Consider the following 13,161-nt stretch of genomic DNA (forward strand, 5'->3'; position numbering starts at 1 on the left):
GTACTGAAGACTTGTGCTCCAGAACTTGCCATGCCCCTAGCCAAGCTATTCCAGTACAGCTACAACAATGGCATCTACCCAGCTATGTGGAAAGTTGCCCTGTTATGTCCTGTAAACAAAAAGCAGGACAAGTCCAACATGGCCAATTACTGCCCAATCAGTCTACTCTTGATCATCAGTAAAATGATGGAAGGGGTCATCAACAGTGCTATCAAGCGGCACATGCTTAGCAATAACCTGCTCACCGACACAGTTTGGGTTCTGCCAGAGTCACTCAGCTTCTGACCTCATTACAGCCTTGTAACAAGGACAAAAGTGCTGAATCCAGAGGTGAGGTGAGAATGACTACCCTTGACATCAAGGCAGCATTTGACCGAGTATGGCATCAAGGCACCCTAGCAAACCTGGAGTCATTGGGAATCAGGGGGAACATCTCCACTGGTTGGAATCATACCTAGCACAAGGGAAGATGGTTGTGGTTGCTGGAGGTCAATTATCTCGGTTCCAGGACATCACTGCTGGAGTTCCTCAGTGTAGTGTCCTCAGCCCAATCATCTTCAGCTGCTTCATCAATGACCTTCCTTCCACCATAAGGTCAGAAGTGGGGATGTTCGCTGATAATTGCACAATGTTCAGCATCATTCGCGACTCCTCAGATACTAAAGCAGTCTACGTCCAAATGCAGCAAGACCTGGACAATATCCAGGTTTGGGCTGATAAGTAGAAAATAACTTTCACGCCACACAAGTGCCAGGCAATGACCATCTCCAACAAGAAAGAATCTAATCATCACCCCTTGAGATTCAATGGCATTACCATTGCTGAATCCCCCCCCACTATCAACATCCTGGAGTTTACCATTGACCAGAAATTGAACTGGACTCGCCATATAAATACTGTGGCTACAAGAGCAGGTCAGAGGCTAGGAATCCTGTGACAAGTAACTCACCTCCTGACTCCCCAAAGCCTCTCCACCAACTACAAGGCACAAGGCAGGAGTGTAATGGAGTACTGACCATTTGCCTGGATGAGTGCAGGTCCAAAAACACTCAAGAAGCTTGATGCCATCCAGGACAAAGCAGCCAGCTTGATTGATATCCCTTCCACAAACATTCACTCCCTCCACCACCGACGAACAGTGGCAGCAGTGTGTATCATGTATAACATGCACTGCAGAAACACACCAAGGCTCCTTAGCCAGCACCTTCCAGATCCATGACTGCTAGAAGGACAAGGGCAGCAGATACATGAGAACACCACCACCTAGAAGTTCTCCTCCAAGCCACTAAGCCACTTACCATCTTGACTTGGAAATATATCGTCGTTCCTTCACTGTCACTGGGTCAATATCCTGGATCTCCCTCCCTAACAGCACTGTGGGTGTACCTATACCACATGGACTGCAGCAGTTCAAGAAGGCTGCTCACCACCACCTTCTCAAGGGTAATTATGGATGGGCAATAAATGCTGGCCTAGTCAGTGACGCCTACATCCCATAAATTAATAATAAATAAAACCTAAATAGTTGATGGTCCTACAGCCTTTCTACCTCCGTCTGCAGAATGCAACCTGAGGAGTGAGGACCCAATGTATCTTCTCACCTGCAGAGATGCTGCAGTGCTTTAATTACCCCTATGAATGTAATTCTTGGCCAGCAGCTTCTAACCGCCACCTTCCCCTTCCTGTGCAAACAGTATTTGCAGGAAGGTCAAAATCCTTCTTTTCCCCATGGAGAACTTATTAGACCTGACGAATTAACCCACTTGCCTACCACTCTCCTACATATCCCTGTCACCATTCCCTCTTACTTACCATATCCTCTCCATTTATTTCCTTCATCGTTCCCACCCCACTGATCTCCAATCACCCCCAACCACTTCCTATCCATCATCGCCCAGTTGGCACAACAGCAGCTAGACCTGGACTAATGATTCAGAGCCTTAAGTTCAAATCCCACTGGCAGCTAAGGAATTAAAATTCAATTCATGAAATAAATTGATAATTAAAAAACTAGTGCCAGTAACAGTGACCATGTAACTACTGGATTTAAAAAAAAACTCATCTGGTTCTTGATGTCCTTTCGCACGGGAAACCTGCTGTCTTTATTTAGACTGCCCTATGTGTGACTTCAGACTCACAGCAATGTGGTTGACTCTTAATTGTTCTCTGACGTAGCTTGGCAAGCCTCTCAGTTATCAACATTACCTTTTTGAAGAGAATTATAAGTGATCAATAAATGCTGGCCTTGTTGGTGATGTAGTAAAAGAGGTCAATTCTAACCATGTGATATGCCAATGAGACACGTACATCACAACACGAAGTCACAGCAATGTCTCATGATTTTGCTCTCTCTTGTACAGCCTCATCATCAAGATGTAGTTGCCATCAGTGCTGTTCCTATAAATTTCGTGTTTCCCTTATCTCAGCAGACTCTGTGAATATTCTGTGTTAGCACAATACGGCCAAGAATATTATATGGTGGCAGCAAGTGAAAGAATAAATATGGAAAAGGCTCTGCCATTACTGGAAAGCTTTGACCAGGTTGCAGGTTCCAGTCAAGCAGCAGTGTGGCTAAACTAACACTGAAGGTTACTAGATATTGCATTGCATCAGGCTTTTCTGTGAAGCTGAGCAGTAAGTCAGTGTGCTATTATATGCAATGGGTGGCTGTGTAGACAATTTCCTCGCAGACAAGAGATTGATGAAGAAAAGTAATAAAAGCACTTGATGCCTACTTCAATCTGTGAAAGAATACCATTGTTGAGCAGGCTGAATCAACAAGCATACTAAAAGACAAGGGAAAATAATTGCTACTTTTATCAACAATTTATATAGACTTACAGTGAATAAAGCATCTTAAAAGCTGAACTGATCAGGGCCAGAATTGTTGTTGGAGTCTTGGACGAAGCATTGTCTGACTGCTTGCAGATGATTTAACCTGAATAAAGGCAGTTCAACTGAGCAGGCAAGCTAAGATCAGGAAGCAAAACCGGTTGATGGTTCGGGGTGACAGGGAGAACCATTTCCCAAAAACGACTGACTCAGTGGAGTATGCTAAATTTAAAAGCAGAGAGGTGGTCATTCCAAAGCAGAGGAGGCAGAAACAGCAACTCCCCCAGCATTTACTGGTGTGGCAGGAAAAACCACAGCTGCAAAGATTGCCCTGCCAAAGAGGCTGAATATAATTTTTGCAGAAATAAAGGTCACTTTCAGGCTGTGTGTCACAGCAAGAAGCCTGTACAGAATAAACAAAAAGAGAAGCCTTTGAAAGGCAGCAAGGGTCATGAAATAGGAGATATCATTGATATTGAGATGCCTTTCCTTGGTGAGATCCAGGAACCAAGCAGGGGCTACCGGATGTTGTGGAGGGAAACAAGACACACTTAAAGTTAGACACAGGTGCAGCAGTTTTGGTTCTTCCTGATGTTGTACTGTGGTTGGAGAAAAGCTCTCTTTAGCTATCATGCAAAAAACTACATGGCTATGAGATATAGAACTCAAGGTCATTGAACATCTGAATGTAACCCTTCAATATAGAGAGAGAAAAATCACAGAAACTTGATATGTGATCCTGAGCCAGAGCTGTTCACTCTTAAGCAGGAAAGCTGCTTCCATCTTCCATCTGGCTTTCATAGCAGGGGAACTGGAAAACCGAGAAGATCAGCCTAAAAACATCAGTGCTGAATTTCCACAGCTGTTCACTAGAAAAGCTAAAGACAGGATACCATATCACTCTACATACTGAAAGAAAGCCAATGTGTCTATTTACATCCAGAAAAGTTCCTCATCCATCCTTGCCAAAGTTAAAGAAGCAAATCAACCTCATGGTGAAGCAAGGGGTTACTTCACCTGTGACAGAAACAATGAGCTGGTGCTTGGGAATGGTCCCAGTGTAAAACTCAAAGGATCTATCTGGATTTGCGTAGATCTTAACCATCTGAACAAAGCAATTGAATGCAAAGTTCATCCTATGTTGTTTGTAGGCAAGAACTTTGCAAAATTGGGAAAGAGTTCAATCATTACAAAGCTAGATGCAAATAGTAGTAATGGCAACTACCCCTTGATGAAGAGTCTAAGTTGTTCATAGCCTTCATTATACCGTCTGGGAGCTTTTTCAACAGGTTATGGCATCACATCAGGTCCGGAAGTCTTCCAGAGGACAATGTCAAGTATCCTAGAAGGACAGGATGGAGTGGTATCCTATATGGATGATGCCCTGATCCATGGCTCCACTCAGTCAGAACATGACACTGGAGTGTGAGCTGTGCTACAATGCCTACAGGTAGCAGGACTTACATTCAACAACAATTGCAAATTCTTGCAGCTGGCTGTCAAGTTCCTTGGCATATTGTGGATGCATCCAGAGTCAGAGTTGATCCACAGGAGACAACAGCAATCAAGTAGTATCCAATTCTTCACAATGTGACTGAGTCCCTGGGCTTCATGAGGATGTTAAACCAAGTTGGGAAGTTTTTGCTTAACCTAGCTGTCTTCAATGAGCTGCTACATCAGCTCTGACGACAAGGCAATGGTACTGGGAGAGAGCATAATAGAGATCTCTTGAGAAAATCAAGGAGATGCTGATGTCACCTGAAATTTTAGCTCACTATGACCCAGAATTACCCACTATCATTGCTACAGATGCATCTTCTACAGGATTGAGAGCTAATTGTGAACTTTCAGATACAGATGGATTTAAAGTGCAAACCAATTTACTATGCATCCTGTTCACTGACAGAGACCGAACAGAGATATGCAGTGATAGGGAAAGAAGCATTAGCTGCTACATTAGCTTGTGAAAAGTTTGCAGATAATGTCCTTGGTCTCCACTTCTAGATAGTGACAGATAGACCACAAACACTGAGTGACACTCTTAAAATTCTAAGGAGTGAGAACAAATGCCTTCACGAGCACAATGATACAGACTGAGGAGAGGAGGTTTGATGCAAAGTCATCCAGGAAAGTAGTAGACCACAGAAGATGCTTTGTCTCATATCCCAGTGGCAAGGCCCGAACGTGATGCAACCCTTGTCGAAGTAGAAGCCTTTGACAACAACAACAATTCTACCAGCAACAACTCAGCGACTAAATGAAATCTGAGATGAATGGAAATCCGACGAAGAATGTGCTCAGCTCAGAGAGTATGGTGTCAAAGGATGGCCAGCATACATGCCACACAATCCCATTCTCAGACAGCACTATGAGCAGAGAACATCTCAGTGTAGGAGATGATTTACTCATCTATGAAGAGAGATTGGTCATTCCGATAATTCTGAGACTCGATATGCTGCAACGATTGCACCAAGGAAATTTGGGCGTCACAAAATGTCAAACACAGAGGAAAAATGTTCTTGGTGGAAGTAGACCACTGTTCAAGGTAGATAGAAATCAAACAGCTGCAGGGTGACACTTCTGAAATGGTGATTACATATTTGAAGGAGATTTTTGCAACACATGGAATCCCAGACATTGTAATCTCAGACAATGGGCCACAGTAAGCCAATGGGCAGAAGTTTATGGCCCCATCGTGGTGGGGATGGGCTGGATAATGTGACAAGCCATTCAAAAGTCCACTGATTACGGCAGGACAAGAAAATCCCACCGGCGGGAGGGGCCATAAAATTCTGCCCAATGAATACTTCAAAGAGTTTACAACATCATCTGGATTTGTCCATACTACCAATACACCAAGATTCCCTCAAATCGAGGTGAAGTTGGAAGAAGAGTGTGTACAGTGAAAGCATTGCTGTAGAAGAACGATGACATCTAACTTGCACTTCTGAGCTATCATTCAACTCCACTCCAAAATGGTTTAGCACTGTGTGAACTCCTCATGGGCAGATGACTGAGGACTCAACATCCTATTCTCATACACTCATGCCACATCTACAAGTTGATGACTTGGACAAAGGGAGGGAGAAAGAGGATGATATCTTTCCAGCCAGATGTGGAGCTATGACAAATGTCACAAAGCATGTAATCTGCCAGACCTCCAACTAGGTGGGCCAGGAGGGATCCGAGGCCAAGCTGACTATGGACAAGTGCTTGAATGATCCTATCTCATCCAACCAGAACAGACATGCACTAGTTGCTACACATTTGAAGCAGTCATCTACCAAACTGAACACACTAGAGATGTTGCATTCATCTACCAATCCAGATGACTACTAGGCTGGTGAACCTGATTCATCTACAAATTCTCCTTCCGCCCAGCAGAGCCTGAGAGATCACGTGCAGGACTAAAATTGTCAATCTCCTCCAAAGGAACTAAGAACGCTTTCAGGTAGACTGCAAGTTGAGTATTTTTATCTATAAATCCTAAAACTGAACACATCCAAATACCACACTTTCTTTGAACCTCATCGACTTTTAGGTCGGGAAGTCTCTGAACCGAACCAACACAACCCAAACCGACATGAACCTCCCCGACCGCACCCTGTATTTAATATTCAGTGGTACCTCTTACTTTTCTAGCCAGTTTATTTACTTTAGACTATAGCTAGCCTAGGCTTTGGCTGTTGTAATGTAAGTAGGCCTATATGTGGAAAACGGAAATTATCTGAAATCTGAAAAGCAATTGGATGTGAGTGTCTCAGACAAAGATACTCGACCTGTAGTGAAACCGTTACAGCAGTTTCCCCTATTAAAAACATGCCAGTCAGAGACTTGGTGGGGTGGGGGGAGGGTGATGTAGTATAACGGGAAGAATCAGAGACTTAGTAGATGTAGCCTAAGAGGTTAATTCTAATTGTGTAATATGCCAATGAGACACAGTGCACGTCATCACAAGGAATCACAGCAATGTCTCATGACCTTGTTTTCTCTTGAACATCCTCGTGGATAAGATGTAGTCACCATTAGAGATGTTCCAATAAATTTTGTGTTTCTTTTACCTCAGTATACTCTGTGAATATTCTGTTAGCACGAGACCAGGAATATTATCAGTGACACCCAAATACTGTGAATGAATAAAAAAATCCCTATCCAACCTTCCTCCAATCCTCTATTCCCATTCATTCTTCCACTTTTCCCTCCCCATTTTTCTCTCTCTTGTGTCCCATCTTGCTCCTTTTCCTCACTTATTTCCCCACCCTCTAACTTTCTGTGTGCAATATCTCAGGAGATCTATTAGGATAATATGGACCAGAAGGTACTCAGTGAATTATGGCCTGTAATCCTATCGCAGGGTTCAGCTGAATAACAAACTAAATGACTTTTTCCCTTGTGGTTTAAGATGAGCCCCTTGATCATGTAATTGCCACATAATATGCTGATAGTTGTCCAGTGTCTTCTGTGTAATTTCCTCCAGGTACTCATTATTCTCCAATTAACCATTTCAATGCTGATTTTAATTGGACTTTTAAAAGTAATTTATAACCCTCTTGGACTGCCCCTGCTAAACACGATCATCTAAAGAGTTGTCATGGTTTAGAAAAACATGGCTACTGCAGTGGTCATCAGAGTTTTGTGAGCAATATTAATGGACAATAAAAGAAAAATGATTGCTCACTGAGGTCACAAACCGCAGGCCTACTTGGATTTTGAGTTCATTGTGAGGGATATCGGAGCTAAACAGTGGAACATTTTTGCATTATTTTGGAAATCATGCAATCCAAGGTCAGAGTTTACATAGATTAGATCTAGGATAAAGTGGCCTGAGCTCTGCAGCCATAAGTCCACCTGCGATTGAAGCAGTGGTGACACTTCAATCATTCACACTAGCAGCCCTTTTGACTGAATTAAATTTTACTCACTTAAATTTGTTAAAGTATTCTTATGTCCTTTCTGAGTGAGACTGTCATATTATGTTGATAACTGCCAAATAAAGGTTAGTACTTTATCGTGTATTTATCAGGAATGTGACAGAGGTGATCCAACATTAACCGATCTTTCTTCCTCAGTTTGTTGTGCATTTTCTGTTTCTTTTTGAGATTATTTCAATTTATATCAGGACCTTTGTACCCAGAAAAGAGATTTTTTTTTTATTTTGTATGTCTAGCTTAAATTTGCACCCAAAAAAGAGATCCCTTTTATCTCTTTTATGTCTAAGATAAATTTGAACCCACCTCGTAGAGGCTAAACAATAAGTGTTTTGACCAAAGCATGACTACAACAGTAGGAACATAGGGCTTGGAATAAGGAGCATGAGAAGGCCATTTGGCCATCGAGCCTGCCCTGCCATTCAAAAAGATTATGGCTGATCATCTACCTGTATGCCATTTTCCCCACTATTCCCATATCCCTTGATGTCATTAGTATCCAGAAATCTATGATTTCCTCCTTGTACATGCTTAATGATTAAGCTTCTACAGCCCTCTGGGGTAGAGAATTCCAAAGATTCACCACCATCTGAGTGAAAAAATTCCTCCTCACCTGAATCTTAAATGGCCTGCCCCTCATTCTGAGACTCTATCCCCTGGTTCTAGACTCACCAGCCAGGGGGAGCATCCTATCCACACCTATCCTGTCATTCCCTGGAAGAATTTTGTAAGTTTCAATGAGATCACCCCCCATTCTTCGATATTCTAGAGAATATAGGTCCAGTTTCCTCAATCTCTCCTTGTAAGACAATCCTGCCATCCCATCGATTAACCTGCTGAACTTCCATTGCAGTTCCTCTATGGCAAGTACATCCTTCCCTAGATAAGGAGACCAAAACTGTACACAATATCCCAGGTGCGGTCTCATCAAAGCTGTACACAACTACAGCAAGACATCTTTACTCCTATACTCAAATCCCTTTGTGATGGAGGACAACTTATCATTTGCCTTCCTAATTGCTTGTTGCACCTGCATTTAATAACTCAAGAACAAGGACACCCAGGTCCCTTTGGACATCAACAGTTCCCAATTTCTCACCATTTAAGAAATATTGTGCATTTCTGTTTTTTCTAAGTGGATAACTTCATACTTATTCACATTATATTCCATCTGCCATGTTCTTGCCCATTCAATTAGCCTGTCCAATTGCCCTGGAATCCTCCTTGCTCCTCCTCACAACTTACATTCCCAACTAGATGTGTGTCATCAAAAAAATTGGAAATAATACATTCATTCCCCACATCCAAATCATATATATAGATTATGAATAGCTATGGCCCCATCACTGACTCTTGCAGTGCCCTGCCATCCTGAGAATAACCCATTTATTCCTATTCTCTGTTTTCTCAATCCATACCAGTATATTACCTCCAATCCCATGTGCTCTAATTTTGTTTACTAACCTCCTGTGTGGGACCTTATTGAAAATCTTTTGAAAATCCAAATACACCACATCCACTTTCTCCTTTATCAGGTTCTCCTTTATCTATGCCACAAGTAACACCCTGAAGAAACTCCAACAGGTTTGTCAAACTTGATTTCCTTTTCATAAATCTATATTGACTCTTATCAATAATATCATCAATAATATCTTATCAATAATATCATTATTTTCAAAATGTCCAGTTAACACATTCTTATAATAGATTCTAACACTTGTCCTACCACTGATGTCTAACTAACATGTCTGTAGCTCTCAGTTTTCTCTCCATCCCTTCTTAAATAGTGGCGTTACATTTGCTACTTTGCAGTCTGTAGGAAGCTTTCCAGAATCTATAAATTTTGAAAGATAACCACCAATGCACCCACTATCTCTATAGCCACCTCCTTCAACACTCTGGGATGTAGCTCATCTGGTTCAGGGAATTTACCAACTTTCAATTCAACTGATTTTCCAAGTACTACCTCTTCATTAATACTAATTTCTTTCAATTCCTCATTTTCACAAGCCCCTTGGTTCCCTAGTATTTCTGGGAGACTTTCTGTGCCTTCCTCTTGAAGACAGGCACAAAGTAATTGTTTCATTTCCCTGCCATTTCCATGTTCTCCAACATAAATTTACCTGTCTCCGCCTGTAATGGACCCACATTTGTCCTGGCTAATATTTTTCTTTTCACATACCTAAAGAAGCTTTTACAGTCCACCTTTATGTTACCTGCTAGACTGCATTCCTATTCTATTTTCCTTTCCTTTATCAGTTTCTTGGTCATCCTTTGCTGGATTCTGAACTGCTCCCAATCCTCCTCAGGCTTACCACTTTTTATGGCAACCTTATAAGCCACTTTCTTTGATCTAATGCAATCTTTAATTCTTTTGTTAGCCACAGCTGATTCACCTTTCTGTTGAGTTTTTGTGTCTTAGAGGAATGTACATTTGTTATAGGCCATGTAATACATCTTTAAATGCTAGCCATTGCCTTTCTACTATCAAATCTTATAATGTATTTTCCCAATCCATCATAGCCAACTTGCCTCTCTTACCTTCACAATTTTCTTTGCTCAGATTTAGGACCCTAGTTTCAGAATGAACTATAAGTATCCCTTTCAAATTTAATGTAATAATTAGCCCTTTCTCAGTACACAATACTAAATCTACAATAGCACTATACCTCGTTGGTTCCTCAACATACAGCTCCAGAAACCCATCTCATACATATTCCAGAAATTCATCTTCCAAAACATTAGTGCTAATTAGTTTTACCCGGTCTATATGTAAATTGAAGTCACCCATTACTACTGTGTGACCCATGCAGCTCTAATTTCCTTATTGAGACTGTACCCAACATTACACCGCAGTTTGGTGGCCTATAAACATCTCCCACCAATGTTTGCTGCTCCTTGCTGTTTTTTAGCTTCACCCAAACTGATTCTACATCTTGATCCTTCAATCTAAGGTCCTCTCTCACTAATGTACTGATCGCATCCCTTATTAACAGTGCTACCCCATCTCCTTTTCCCTCTGCCTATCCTTCCTAAATGATGAATGTTCCTGAATATTCAGTTCCGATCCCTGGTCACCCTATAGCCATGTCTCCATAATGGCAATTAAATCATGTCCATTTACCTCTATTTGCACCTTCAAATCATCTATCTTGCTGCAAATGCTGAGTGCATTTGGAGAGAGAGTCCGTAGCTTTGTCTCTTTAATGTTATTCCACTTTCTGATCCTATTTGATGTTTGCCTTTGTTTCATATAATTTTGTTTAATACTTTTCTACTTCCTGTTACCAATTTTGCTTCCCTCCCATCTGACCTCCTGCTCAGGTTCCCAACCCCCTGCCAATCTAACTTAAACCCTCCCCAACAGCACTAGCAAATCCCCCTGCAAGGATGTTAGTCCCGGTCATGCTAAGGTGCACCCCATACGTCTTGTTCAGGTTGCAATGCCTCAGAAATCTGATGCCCTCCCTCCTACACCAATTCTCCAGCCACATGTTCAATCGCTCAATCCTCCTATTCATATGTTCACTAGCATGTGGCATTGGGAGTAATCCTGTAGGAATTTCTCTGGCTGTTGTGTGCCAACAGACATTGTAAATTAATTCATGAAGATTTCCTGTTTTCAGCAAAGTTGTAAACATGTTCCTTCAGAATGTGTTTAAAATATAGCTGGAAATACCAAACAGAGGAAACACTCACAAGTCATAGGGATAAGAGGTATATTTTACCCCCAGCATTCTTTCAACTTTTCATACTGCATCAAATTAAACTCAGCCCAAGGGCATTGTAAATCAGACAGTGGCCATAATCTTTAAACCATAGTCGGCTAACTGATGTACTGTGGGTTACAACGTGACTGTACATTAATATTTTCAGTCTTTAGTTTCAAGGACTGTATTACATTCTTTGTTTTTGTGATACTAAAGGTATTAATTTACTGATATAGCCACACAATAGCCCTGAACTGCAGTCAATAGCATATAATTATTTTAATTTAGAGTGCAGTTCTCTCCCACTCTTTTTAAGGCTCTTCTCTATAATGCAGTCTTATTTGTACCATACCTGATAGTTAAACCTCATCTGTCCTTTGATCTTTTGCTGTGTATTTTACAGCAGGGCTTTTTAAATATGCAAAATCACATAATATAGCAAAGCTTTGACAGAAAATTGCTCCTAACTTTCCTTTTATAGAATAGGTAACAATAGTCCATTACTCTGTCTTTAGATATTTGTGAGAAGAGAATTAACTCTAGATTGTATTGATAATGTAAACTAGTGTATGGAATTAGCAGTAGAACAGGTTAAAGTCATTATAGACATTAAAGAATGTTGACTGTCCCCTTTCCGGTCAGACTGCGTCTAGTTCTGCTCATGTGTATCTTTGTTGCCACTCAACTCCCCTACTCATGCCCCTTGTACAATGTTAGTGTTTATGATTCAGAGCCCTACTGTCTCCAGTTAAAAAAAGGTTAAATGTGGCACACAGGAGGTTGAGCTTCAAAAACTGATAGGAAAGGTTTTTTTTTCGTTCATGGGAATATGGGGGCATTGCTGGCTAGGCCAGCATTTATTGCCCATCCCTAATTGCCCTTGTTCAGAGGTCATTTAAAAGAATCAACCACATTGGAGTCACATGTAGGCCAGACCAGGTAAGGATGGCAGATTTCCTTTCCTAAAGGACATTAGTGAACCAGATGGGTTTTTACAACAATCAGATGGTTGTCACCAGGCTTTTAACTCCAGATTTTTATAGGGTTCAAATTTCATCATCTGCCATGATGGGATTCAAACACAGGTCCCCAGAGCATTACCCTTTGTTTCTAAAATACCAGTTAGTGACAATACTACTATGCCTCCAACCCCCCCTAAGATAAGTCAAAACCAAAAGATTTAATAGTTGTTGGCTCCAGGAGAAAATCCTAATCATGAGGAATAGGAGGCACATGAAATGACAAGATCAGCAGAAGAGGCAGGCTAGCAGTAGAATGCACAGAAAAAGTGAGTTAGCTAGGGAGTAAGAAGATTAAGGGACAAGCCAAACAGTATCAAAAATATTGGTGCCAAAGACAGAAGTACAGGCCAAGAGGCCTGAGCAATGGCTGGTTGCTTCAAGGCAGCCAAATATGAAGAAGTTATCTTTTCTACCTTTCATGGGGTGGGAGGAATCTGTTTATGGGCAATGGTATAGCCAGGGTTTGGTGCATGTGAGGAGTTAAATCAGCTGAAAGTGACATTGCTGGACATCATCCCAATCACTTCTGGGTTTCATCATTCTGGGTTTCACCCAGCCATGCTCAGAGGCTCGTGGGAAACCCAGGTGCAGCTGTCAGGTAAATCTTTTAAATATGTAATAGGTAATTAAGTACTGCTTTAAACAAACATTCTGGCTTCAACAGCCAGT

The 13,161-nt window shown here is 41.5% G+C and overlaps 1 protein-coding gene across 1 annotated transcript in view; it reads right to left on the reverse strand.

Moving 5' to 3' along the window:
• The window catches only part of LOC121282821 (ethanolamine kinase 1-like), a 509,597-nt gene that overhangs the window by 138,958 nt on the left and 357,478 nt on the right, over positions 1 to 13,161 (reverse strand). The window lies entirely within an intron of this gene.

This window comes from Carcharodon carcharias, chromosome 10 (genome assembly GCF_017639515.1).
Source record: "Carcharodon carcharias isolate sCarCar2 chromosome 10, sCarCar2.pri, whole genome shotgun sequence".
Lineage (NCBI taxonomy): Eukaryota > Metazoa > Chordata > Chondrichthyes > Lamniformes > Lamnidae > Carcharodon > Carcharodon carcharias.